General features: G+C 43.9%; 1 long non-coding RNA gene across 1 annotated transcript in view; it reads left to right on the top strand.

Annotated features, from left to right (window-relative positions):
* The first annotated feature begins 426 nt into the window (after positions 1 to 426).
* LOC148388342 (uncharacterized) overlaps positions 427 to 11,631 on the top strand; it is a 38,515-nt gene continuing 27,310 nt past the window's right edge. Inside the window, exon 1 of the long non-coding RNA XR_015862105.1 lies at positions 427 to 564. This is a non-coding gene — a long non-coding RNA (uncharacterized LOC148388342). The remainder of the gene's footprint in view (positions 565 to 11,631) is intronic.

Below are 11,631 nucleotides of genomic sequence, written 5' to 3'. Positions count from 1 at the left end.
GTAATATATATATATATTCATTCAGTATATATATATATATATATATATACACATATATATTCATTCAGTGTGTATATATATATATATATATATATATATATATATATATATATATATATATATATATATATATATATATATATATATATATATATATATATATATATATATACACATACATACATACATACATACATACATACATACATACATACATACATACATACATACATACATACATACATACATACATACATACATACATACATACATACATTATATTATATTATCTACCCGCACTCAAAGTGGCCCTCAATTCATTTAAAAAAAATATTTACTGCTGCTGGGCTGTTGAAAGACGCAATACCAGTGTTAACCACAGGATGACAGAAATTGTTGATTAGCACTTCCTACCTGAAGGTTGCACATCAGAGAAGAAGAGTATGGCATATTGTTTGAAGTGCATGAAGAGTTTGTAATTTTGTGTTCCCCAAAAACATGGACGTATTGGCTTAATTGGAAAAGTGGCTGAGGATGCAACTTTACTGCCTTGTATTCACACAGGTGAGTGAGCCAGCCTATCAATTTGGGGTTTTGAATTTCATGCTAGACAAGCATATGGTAGTGTAATATGAAAATGTTTGGGTGAGTTGATTTTTGTGAAAATTTGTTGCAAATATTTCCTGTTCTGCAGTTCATCAGTTTTGATGTTTATCAATCTTTTGAGATGACTTTCTATGGGGTTTTTGAATTCTGTTTTTTTTTTTTAATTGAATTCTATAGGGTTTTGAATTCTGAATTTATTCTGAAACGGCGAGATCTACAACATTCCAAAAAAGAAAAATTACAACGTCCCATCACTAGAAACCTATTTTTAGAACAGGCTATACCTGGTACCTGTGAGAACCAGGTTGGTGACCCCTGCTCTAGTTTATCCCAAAGGTTTGTTAAGGCTTTCCAGGATTCCCAAGTTCCCCCACATCTTCTATGGCCACATGCTGGAACAGAAAAGGTCTTTCTCCAACTGTTGCCACAAAGATGTCGAAAATTGTCTGGCCCAAATAGATTGATCATGATTTACCGATCACGACGTTTCCCCTTCCACGTATAAAGTGCCTTTCAAATAAATGCTTGCACAACCCCCTAAAAACTTAATTCATGATGCTAACAATAGAAGCGGTCCGAATGACTCATTGCCCATATGTGTCTTTTTTTTCCCCACTTCTCTTCGTCTCACACACACTCTTCCTTTGTCTCATGCAAGCACGCATGGACACACACACACTGTTTGTGCGACGCTCCTATGGTAACCTGTCGAGCCAGTAAACAGGGCAAGCCGTCTATACTCCGATCCCGCAAGTCGGCTTGCCCATTTTCCTTGGCTCACCCTGCAAGGCGACAAAAAGCCCAGCAGAGGCTCCCACCGCTAGCAGCCCATTCAAACGTCAGCCACCTCGTTTGAAGTCGCACACTGCTATGTAAATCCACTGTTTTTCTCACCAGCACAGCCCCTCATGCACACGTGGTCACGTGACAGCCACTGATTGTGTCTTTATAGTCAGCAGCCTTTACAAGTGGTCTGTATAGCGTTATCCCCCCCACCCCCAGGTTAGCGGTACGTAAACATGTTGATGAGGACATGGCAACTTGAGCAGATCAGGACATGGCAACCATACCAAGCTGTCATTTACCAAGTTGGCACAACCCCCAACTTTGAGCTGTGACGGTGATGACCCCATCACACTGTGCCTTTGTATGAACTGTCCTCCAGCTATTCTGAAACCTGGGGCCAATTGAGTGGGAGGGTTCCCTTTATACTTCCCCTTCTAGACTTTCACAACAAACAAACAAACCACCCATATAAGTTCTCACCATACCAACATCTAAACTGTCAGGCTGGTTTGAATGGCACAAACAGGCTCTCTTTAATATTTTTTTCAGGTCTCCTTTCCTCTAATTTAACATCAACTTAAAAAAAAAATGAAAGAACCTAACCTTTGTCGACTAAGACGTTTTCAAGGGCATCGAAATCGTTTGGTGACCCGGGCATGACATCCGTCTCACGCCATTGGTACTCTTTGGCCAGTCAACCTGCTGCTAGGTCTGGCATCTAGCATTAGCCAACACTCAATTTTGCATCCTTTTCGCCATCTAACATAGAATTTGTCTGTTTTGAGGTTCTGTTCTTTTTACCGTGCATGAGTGTTCTGCATGTGGACCCATGCACGGGTATTTAAGGTCTGCAGAGGTCACGTGTGCTTGACAGTAATGTTTTAAGTGTGTTTGGTGTTTGTTTGCATATACACGCAGGGCTGAGATCATTTATCGTGGCCTAGGGGAGCAACGCACTCAACTTACCGCGTTTGGCTGTATGATCTATGAAGTCTGCTCTCGCGTGCCTCTTTTTATTTTACACTTGGGGCCCCTTTGAGATGAAGGGGAAGGGAAAGCAGATTTTTTGAGGGTCGGGGGGCTGGAAGGATCTGATGTTCAGCATTCTTCTTTTGGAAATTAGCTGGAAGGTAGCCAGTGGTGTCAGTAAATCAGAAACTGCCTTGTAAAATCATAATGGTGGCGTTTAAGGTGTAACGTCGACCACACACACACACTCTCACACACACACACACGTGTGCAGGATATGAGGAAAGCATTTTCATAGACATGTTGAGTTAATAGATTCATATTAGTACAGGGCGTCAACTATAGATCTCGACATAGTACAAGGCTTTGAGGTTACGAACAGCACACAATGAATTAGTTTATGGAATACGCCATCACATGGCAGAGGAAGGCAAGGCACCACTGCGCGTACTGTTTTCTATTTGACTCTTTTATATCCATCACATGGAAGCATTTTTCGTACAAATAGTAATTTTGACATGACTACTGTCATATCATTGGTTAGTGATAGACATTTCAGAAAGAGTACAACAATACATAAATATTTCCACAGAAGCAAAATGCTAATTATGTCAGTTTGAAGTGAAAAATTCCCCGTTCGTGTGCATCTTTTTGTTTGACTTTTTGGCGTTACTTTGGATGCTGTGTGGGTCACAGCAGACATTTATTGCATCACTCGAGTGTTCAGAGACTCAAAATAGAATTATCCCACCTCCCTCGGGTCTATCCAAGCAAACGCAGCCTAAAATGTGGCGTGGACCTACGCTTAATCCTCTTTTAGGTGTTAGCACCACAGTGGAGCTGGTGGTCGAGATACAAGCAGTGTGTGCAAAAATGCAAGATGCTGGGTGCTCAGATTGTGCGAGGCTATACAATATTGTCTGTCCATGTCGTTTAGCGTTCAGAAAAAGCTCAAGTGTGGCTTTCTGCTATCCTGTTTCTATTTCATGCCTCCCACCTCATGACTCTCTGTTGCCTCACCTTTGCGGTCTGTCTTCACAAACACTCCCACAAAAGCCCGTTTTTACAGTTTGCGTCAGAAACGTGTGTTTGTGCGATTTGTGCTGCAAGCCTATCGGCTAGTCGCTTGTTTTTCGGGATCTAGGTCCAATAAAATTAGCTCCAAGGTTTTTTTTAAAAAAAAAAAAAAAAGCCACCAAGTGTGGGTTCAGAAAGAGAGCTTGTGTGGTCAATTCTATTCACTTATTCTGCCATAAATATCAATAAAATCGCAAATTAAGATTATTACACAGTGCAGCAATTATTTGGGTTGCTTTATGATGACACGGTGTCACGTTGTTGGGAAAATAACCTTTTTGAAGCTATTGCAGTGTGTACTTGAACATGAACGGAGTGATTGTGATGAGCGTTTAGCGTCTTTTCTTACACGCTAGCAGTTGCTGAGCGGTGTCGCCCGGCCCCCGAAACGATGCCTGTGCCTAACCCCTCCACACACGATGTCAGAGTAATTGACAGTGACTGGAAATATGCGGCATCATTGAGCGGCGACCTGTGTGACTAACAGGGTTAGGGCCTCCCTCTTTGAGAGTGACCCCTCCTCTGAAGCCATCAGTGATATTCAATTTGTGTTAAAGCTCCCTTTGAGGAGCCCCCAGCGGCCTGATTTGATTAACATATTTTATGGAGGGCCCTCGGATGCCGGCAGATTCTGATGGTCAGAAATCATGATGAATCGTAATGACGGTGACAGCCCGGCAGAGGTGCACGGACGCCTCTGTCGCGAGACGTGGCTTTATTGATGTCTCGACCGTGCCCGCTTGAAGCTAATCAGAAGTGATTCATGTCGGCGAGTCACAATGCTGCGGAGAATTGAATTTGTTTCATTTACGCTCCTCTCCGTCACTTATCAGCCGAATGAGCCACACTGCAAATAAATGGAGGCGAGACAATAAGGCCACTTTTCCCACAGTCGTATCTGTCAGCGAAAGGGACACACACTGACACATGGACAAAGCGTCAGACAGACGCACACCCAACCTCGACTTCCGAGAGCTTCTACTGTAAAGGCATTCCTGTTCCCCTCACGCCTCCATCATTGTCTGCTGCCTCCGTGCCGCCAACAAAAGACGCGTCCTCGCTCCCTCGTTGCCTCAGCGCCGCAGCGTAGTAAAACGTGTTACCATGTTACCCCCTAACCGAGAAAACTTTTTATAGCCAGTTGGTGGGATCTGTATGTTGAAGGAGTCTCTTTCACTGTCTCTTGTTAAAAGCCAAACTTTTTCACTGCTTGCTTCCGTCGGCCAGATCATTTAAATGCAGATCACCTTGTGAATCTTTGCTTTTGTTTCCAGAAAAACAATTTCATTCAGCACGTCCTGCGACTGTAAGACCTCTGACTTTTAACGATAACTCTTTTTTGTCCTTCACATGAAAATAAATGCATAACTGGCATTGTGAAAGAAGAAGGTATAGGCTCATGCAGTATATGGGGCAGAAAGAGTAAAACTGAGAAGAAGGAGAGAATTAGAAGAGGTGGTCATTGCTTTGATTCCCGCATTGCCTCACTACCTCTCCCAGACGGGAAATCAGACGGAGGGTTTTAGATTTCATTGATAAAGACCACAGGGTTGTGTGCTCTGTTTATCTACAAAATTTACCCCATTCGAAAGCAAACTTTTACTCTTTTTAATTTCATTGTCTCTCAGCCCAAAGGTGTTTGGAGGGGTTGAGGTCAGGGCTCTCGGGTTGGTTCTTCTCCAGCAACTTGTCTGAACATGCTTTTTGGCCCTTCTTTGTACAATAGGTGTGCTAGTACAGAAAGTGGGTCTTTTTTAGAAAATTGGAATGCATTTAAGTCACACTGTACATCCCTCAATCTTTAATCTGTTGTACTTGCAAATTTTACCACGACATCCTTTGATGGTTTCTTTTTTGACCCATGTGTTTTGGAAACTGGTTTAGTTCTCGGTGACACACGCCAACTTTGTTAATGAAGTTTACTGGAATTGTTGTTTCAGTGCGTCACTACAGGCTGCAGAGAGAAACACCCGTGAGACAATGAACAATGGTAGGCTGCAAAGAGAAAGTGAATACCTGCACAAATCGAGGCAGACTAGTTTGTTGGGCTTACGTGATGTTAAATTGTCTTCATCTGCGTTTGTGTGTGTATGGGGGGCGTGTTGTAACGAACTCTAGGTACACAAAACAGACAAGCGAGGGGGAGTTGAGGCTAAGAAATCATGCGGTAAGAAGGTATTCAGGTGTTTGATGCTGCTGATGTGGGTCGCACGTCTAAATGACGGTTATTAAACTGTTTATGTGTATGTGTGCATGTTTGTTAGGGTTATACTTAGACGAGCCTGAGGAATGCCCAGTTGGCAGCGAAAGAAGGAGCCCACTTCATCGCGTGCAGCCCCCATCGCTCGCATCTTCCGAGAACCCCCATCATTTGTCCCTCGGCTCATTTCCTTCATTATTTGCAGGAAACATTCTTGAGAAGAAAGTGGACACACACTTTCCAGTTAATTCTCAAATTCACCTCCACCTCGTCGGCCCCCGCCACCATACGTCCGCTCCCATCTCCTTGCTATTGCAATAAAGTCAGTGGTGTTTCACTGACCCACACCGAGACCTCCGGCAGCAGGCACGTCCTGCTGCTTTAAAGAGCAGCGGCTAATTAGTCATAATGACTTCCATTTTGTCCGAGACTTGCGTCACATCTTGGCACTTGGGGGGGAATAGCCAACAATTTCCGCCATAGATTTCTTTGAAGGGATGGTGGTCGGGATAAACGTATGATACCATTTTAGTTTGTTCCCATTAAGTAATAAAATAAAATAAATAACAATAGTCACTATAGTACTAGAATCTGGACCCACCTCCGATATAGAGATCATAGGGAAATATATATATATATATATATATATATATATATATATATATATATATATATATATATATATATATATATATTCTAACCTGGTTTCACCTGCTTGGAACCAACTTGCACCATTTTCTAGGGTTAACAACATTACCACCATTTAAACCGTCCCTTAATGCCACCCTTGACCTCCTGTGTCCCCTGAGGATTGAGTGGATGGGCTTCACTGCGAGACTAAAGAGGTAGATCCCGTGACCACGCAGGCACACACACACACACACACACACACACACACAATGCTTTTCTCCCCAAGAGGGGGTGGTGGAGACGAGGACAGATGAGGTGAGAGGTAAAGGGTTGGTGGGTTTAAGGGTCCCCTCTCCAGCTTCCCTAAAATAGGTTTATCTCTGCCAGTGAGGTGTCTTTTTGTGTAGAGGAGGGAGAGGATGCAGGCAGAGAAAGAAAGCTAGATGATGGATTCTGGGGAGACGGGTTGGGGTGATGGGACCACCTGCGTCGCCTCCTTTACCGGGAGATTATGCGGGCACACAAAGCGGCACAAGGAGGAGGCCAGGGACGTCGGGGGAGCCCAGCCTTGGGAGTGAGCAGCGTGAAAAGTGGAGGCGATGTGCGTGCCAGGGGTTGGCCACATACCGTAACAGTGCCCCCCCCCTTCACCTAACCTCTTACCCCCCCTGCTGTATCCACATGTAACTGCCTCCCCTTCTGCAGTGCCTTTTGGGTGCACAAAAAGCCAAAGAAAATTAAATACCCACTTGCAGAGTTACTTTCTTTAATTTTACTCAGGCTAAACCCTCGTCTCTTGCAAAGTTTAGGTTATTGTGTGATGTCATATAGTGATTGATTTGTTTGATTTTTGTCCCCCCCAATTTCCTGCCATATTTGTTGTGTCATTGTACAGACATTCACTTTAATAATAAAATGTTTGTCTTAATGTTGATAATCATTCATAATTCTTGTATTTAGCATCTAAATGTTTGAAATTTTCAGATTAATTTTGATGATCTGAAACAAGTCTCCCTGGAAATTATCAAACTGCCCCTACAGGCCTCACAGTTTGAAGTCATACGTTCGGTGCCCCACGAAAACGAAAACAAAATTAATGAGATTATAACATTTTTGATAACCTCAGCGCTAACCTAACCTTAAGGTAAACTATAGTTTGTTTATAAACATTAGTTATAGTGTGTGGGAAGAGAGATGTCTCGAAATTAGATTATATAAAAAGTATATCAGTGATTTTAATGTTGTATTTTTTTAATGTTTGTCCATTTTGCAAGATTTATAATTTGTAGTCAGTCCTGCTTGTGAATGCTAAATGTGTCTTTGTGGGTCAGCGGGCATGTGCATTTAATTTGGAGACAAACATTACGCATCTTCAAGATAGATGTGCATCGTCAGCAAAATGGAGCGTTTCCCATTTTTGTGATGTCTTACTTGATCAGGCATTCCGTCATTTTACTCGTCCATCAGTGTAGCCAGTAAAGTTGATGCATTATGGTTAAACTGCCACGTCCTTCCTTCCTTGTGTTGGGCGCAGTCTCACAGCTGTGAAGCTGTGTTACCGTCAATGATTGGTCAGGCCCTTTTGTCTTTGGCACTGTCATTGGTCAAGATAAATGGCTGTTTCTGGTTAATTATTCCATAGCTGGACATTGGACTGCATCTGAACCTCAACTAACGGCTAACTTCTCAATCAGCGTACAATGACTCCTTCTAGACGTCTTCATTCATTGCAGCCGGTCCTGCAGTCTAATAATTGACAAGTTGCTTTTGTCTTTCTGCTGATGCGGGATATTAGCAGAGCATCTTGGGCCACGTCTGGGCCACGCCAAATTTGATGGAGCTTTTAGGTGAAAGTCCCTACCACCGTCTTGTCACTTAACATTACCCTCATCGGGGAACTGTGAGGAATCTGCTTTCCTCAGCCAATTGTCAAGATAAAGTAGGGAACAGATGGAGGAAGAACAGAGGAGCAACCACAGAGCTAGTCTAGTTATTCTTATCTGAATATTATTTTTGTTTTATCATACAAGGTTCTCAAGTAAGAATTTTAAAATGGTACAAAGAACAGTACCTGAAGTGTTATTCTAGGTTTTATAATGGGAACATTCTGAGCCCTTACATCAAGTTTGTAAAACTTGGAAGTCAAAAGCATCATGGAATAGATTTTTCCTGTTGGTTTACTTTGGCTGTTCCATTTCACCAGTGAAGCTCCAGTACAGTATGTCCAGCAATGGAAAATGACCCGAATGTACATTAAAGCCTGTTGAATGCGGCAGAGAATTTATTGACCTAAATCTAGAATAACACATTTCCTAGGCTCTTCAAGCCTTGGATTTGTTCTACGTTTACTTCCCACTGACAAAATAGACATTCTGTGAGCCAAAAGTACAAACCTTTTGCAGTGAAATTAAAATTGCATTATCTTGACGAGAAACTGTGACAAAGATATTAGAATCAAATGTTTGTGGATTGTACATGACAGCAGTTAGTCACACTTTCTAATAGCCTTTAAAATGTCTTAATGGTGCATTTGTGTGGCACATGTAATGTAATTATGTATAATCCTCATTGAAGTGTGAGCATGAAAATGACCAAATTGGTTGTTAATGCCACTGTGATGCAAGTAGATCTCCGTTCCTAATATCCTAGTGAGTTATCTTCATAGCATGTCCTCGCTGTGTGTATGCGTGTGTATGTGTGTGTGTATGTCTGTGACACTGACAAAGTGTGTGATCATAATGATGAGGATGAGCCCACATTCTTCTACCCAGCACGCTTCCCTCTCTTTCACATCGCTGCCGTGCAGACCTCCTGCTGTCATGTAATAAATATTTAGGGCTATAATCAATTTGCAATGCTTGGGGAGCCTCGCTCATCATTTGGGCCTATAAAGAAGAGGGAAGAGAGAAAAAGGGTTCCTGTGAATGTAGCGAGGGGTGCGAGGCAAAGATGGGAGAACAGGGGGGCTATTAGGAGGAAAAAAGGAAAGTGGCTTCCCGCGGTGTAAATGGTATTCATGGATTGACAGAGTGGTCATGGAGGATAGACGAGGGCCCTCTGCTCTGTTGAGCCGAAGCTCCGTCATTCTCCGGGTAGCTTTCTTCCCGACGCGCCTCGCCGAGGGGCTCCTTTGTGGCCGAGCAGCAGGTAGCGTTGGAGTGGCAGGTCAACTGTTGGGCCAAGCCAGCAAGCTCCTTTCTTCCGCTGACTCCTGCTGAGTGTCGCTGTCAGCACACTGGGCACGAACGTGAGAGTAGGAGTTCCCCGCTACCCAACAATTCAACTTTTAAAGCATAACCATCCACACGTGACTACGATTTGACCATTTTGTCTCAGGGCTGCCTGTTCGTCTTTCAACGTAGCATTTATGAATTAATGGCGTTCCGATGAAACTTTGCAGCCACTGTTCTGTATAAACCATATCCTAACACTTTTCCACTTTTTAATGGGTTCCACCTTTTCACTCCCGCACTTTTGTCAGTGGGTGGCTTGTAGGGCCCACCGGGTAGCAGAATAGGTTGCCCACATAACTGGAAGCTTAATTGAATAACGTCCTCAGCGTGGTGCCCAGCGTGAGTGTCATTCCCAGGGGGGGAGCTTGACCGAAGGCCGCAGGTACCTTTCATTGGCGCCTGGCAGGCCAGTGCCTTTCTCTCAGTGTCCTGCTGCTTGAAATTTGTTATCCCCCTCGGAGTTTCTTTCTCAGCAGTGTCAGCCGCTGGGGCCCCAGCGGGGAGATTTGTTGATATGATAACTTGATTAGACGACAAGATGGATGGCGCGCTGGCAATTGGCAGCACCCGGGAAGGTGATGACTTTCTCCTTAACCTCTCAATCACTCTGCCTCACTTTTCCGGATGCCTGCAAGGATAAGAGTTGTTTCTCTGTAGCCCCAAGTCACCCGAACAACTTTGCTCGATGTGTTTTTAATTCTCTGGAAATTGACGTAAACCACAAGGATTTCATTGAATTTTTTCACCCGATTTCAGCGGACTTGTTAGTTTAATTCCTTCCATGACCTAGATTGTAACTCAATTTCCTCATATGTCAAATCGAGTTTTAGTCTGTCTTTGAGTGTCTGTGTTTGGGTTGTGGCTTAGCGCAGTGCCTTGCGAGTGTCGGCATTTTGTATTTTTGTGTTTGTCTGTCCCGTTCAGGAATCGTCTGAGAGTGCATTAGCGACTTTGGCTCAGCTTGACCACATGCCATAGCCTTTTTTCCTCATTTCATGAGTAGCAGGGTACTAAAATTGTGGCTCTCAACACAAAGCATTGATTGAGCTATAATAATAATAATAAAAAGTCAAGGTACCACTTCCCATTCGCTCCTCAAGAGTTCAATCATCATGGTGTGATCCCTATCTTTCTACAATGGTGTTCCCTGTCACATAATGACGCTATTTCAACAACACGCGATCTCAAATTCTCCAGGGTTTCATTATCAGCCGTCGGCCTTTTTTCCTCAGCATCCTCGACCTGGCCGGCCACAAACACTTGAGGACGCACAATACCTTCTCTGTGTGTCATCCAGGTTATTGGCTACACGGTGCACAGGGGCCACTCAAGTCAATTAAGTTCACATCTCCACTTTGGCCAAACAAGGGATTGTAGCGATATGAGCAGCGCTAAAGACCAACAGTATCCTCCCCTTTCCAGCCCAGGCATTGAGAAGTAGCAGAAAGGATACCAAACAAAGGGCGGCTCCTCTGTGTCTCAATGACTCTTCTCTTTGTTGCCTTCTTCGGCCCCATAAAGGAAAAGGGACGCTCTTGTTTGCCCAGGAGGTGGTTTAATGGCTCCGCAACGAACAATGATGTCACATTCAAGCCATGCAGAAGGGCTCATTATATTGGGCCGTCCCAAAGCGCGGGGTCCCCGAACGTTCCCACTAGAGAACTGCGTGAATGGTTGCGATGGGCGGATCGGGCCACGGAGGCCACGCAGGGGGGTAAAAAGGAGACCATTGAGGTGACAAGCAGGTTCCATCTGCCCCCAGTGCCTCCTCACCTTGTATCACGATAGCTAGGGGCCTCCCCGTGCACAAAGGCTAAATTTGGTGTGTCGAGCTGGCTTAAAGCGCTCACTTTAGAAGAAACCATTGAGGCAAATATCAACACTGTAGACAACGCAGTGGTGCATTCAACTTCTCCTGCCCCCTTCCCATTGACCGAGTTCCTCTTCCTTTCAGCTCTTTTCTCTATTGGGCTCCATTCACATTCCACTTCTCTCATCTCTCAAGCTCTTATGTCGAGGCCATTTTTCCCATACCTTGCAAAGGGGCGGACGACACGAATTTAGTTAGTTCTGGCCCGGCCCTGAGGTTTTGTCCTCTCTGAACTGTGGCAGGTAACTGCTGCCGCCATG

This window comes from Syngnathus floridae, chromosome 13, assembly GCF_059516105.1.
Source record: "Syngnathus floridae isolate MCC-2025c chromosome 13, RoL_Sflo_1.0, whole genome shotgun sequence".
Lineage (NCBI taxonomy): Eukaryota > Metazoa > Chordata > Actinopteri > Syngnathiformes > Syngnathidae > Syngnathus > Syngnathus floridae.
The sequence above is the reverse complement of the archived record's forward strand: the minus strand, read 5'-3'. Positions and strand labels throughout refer to the sequence as shown.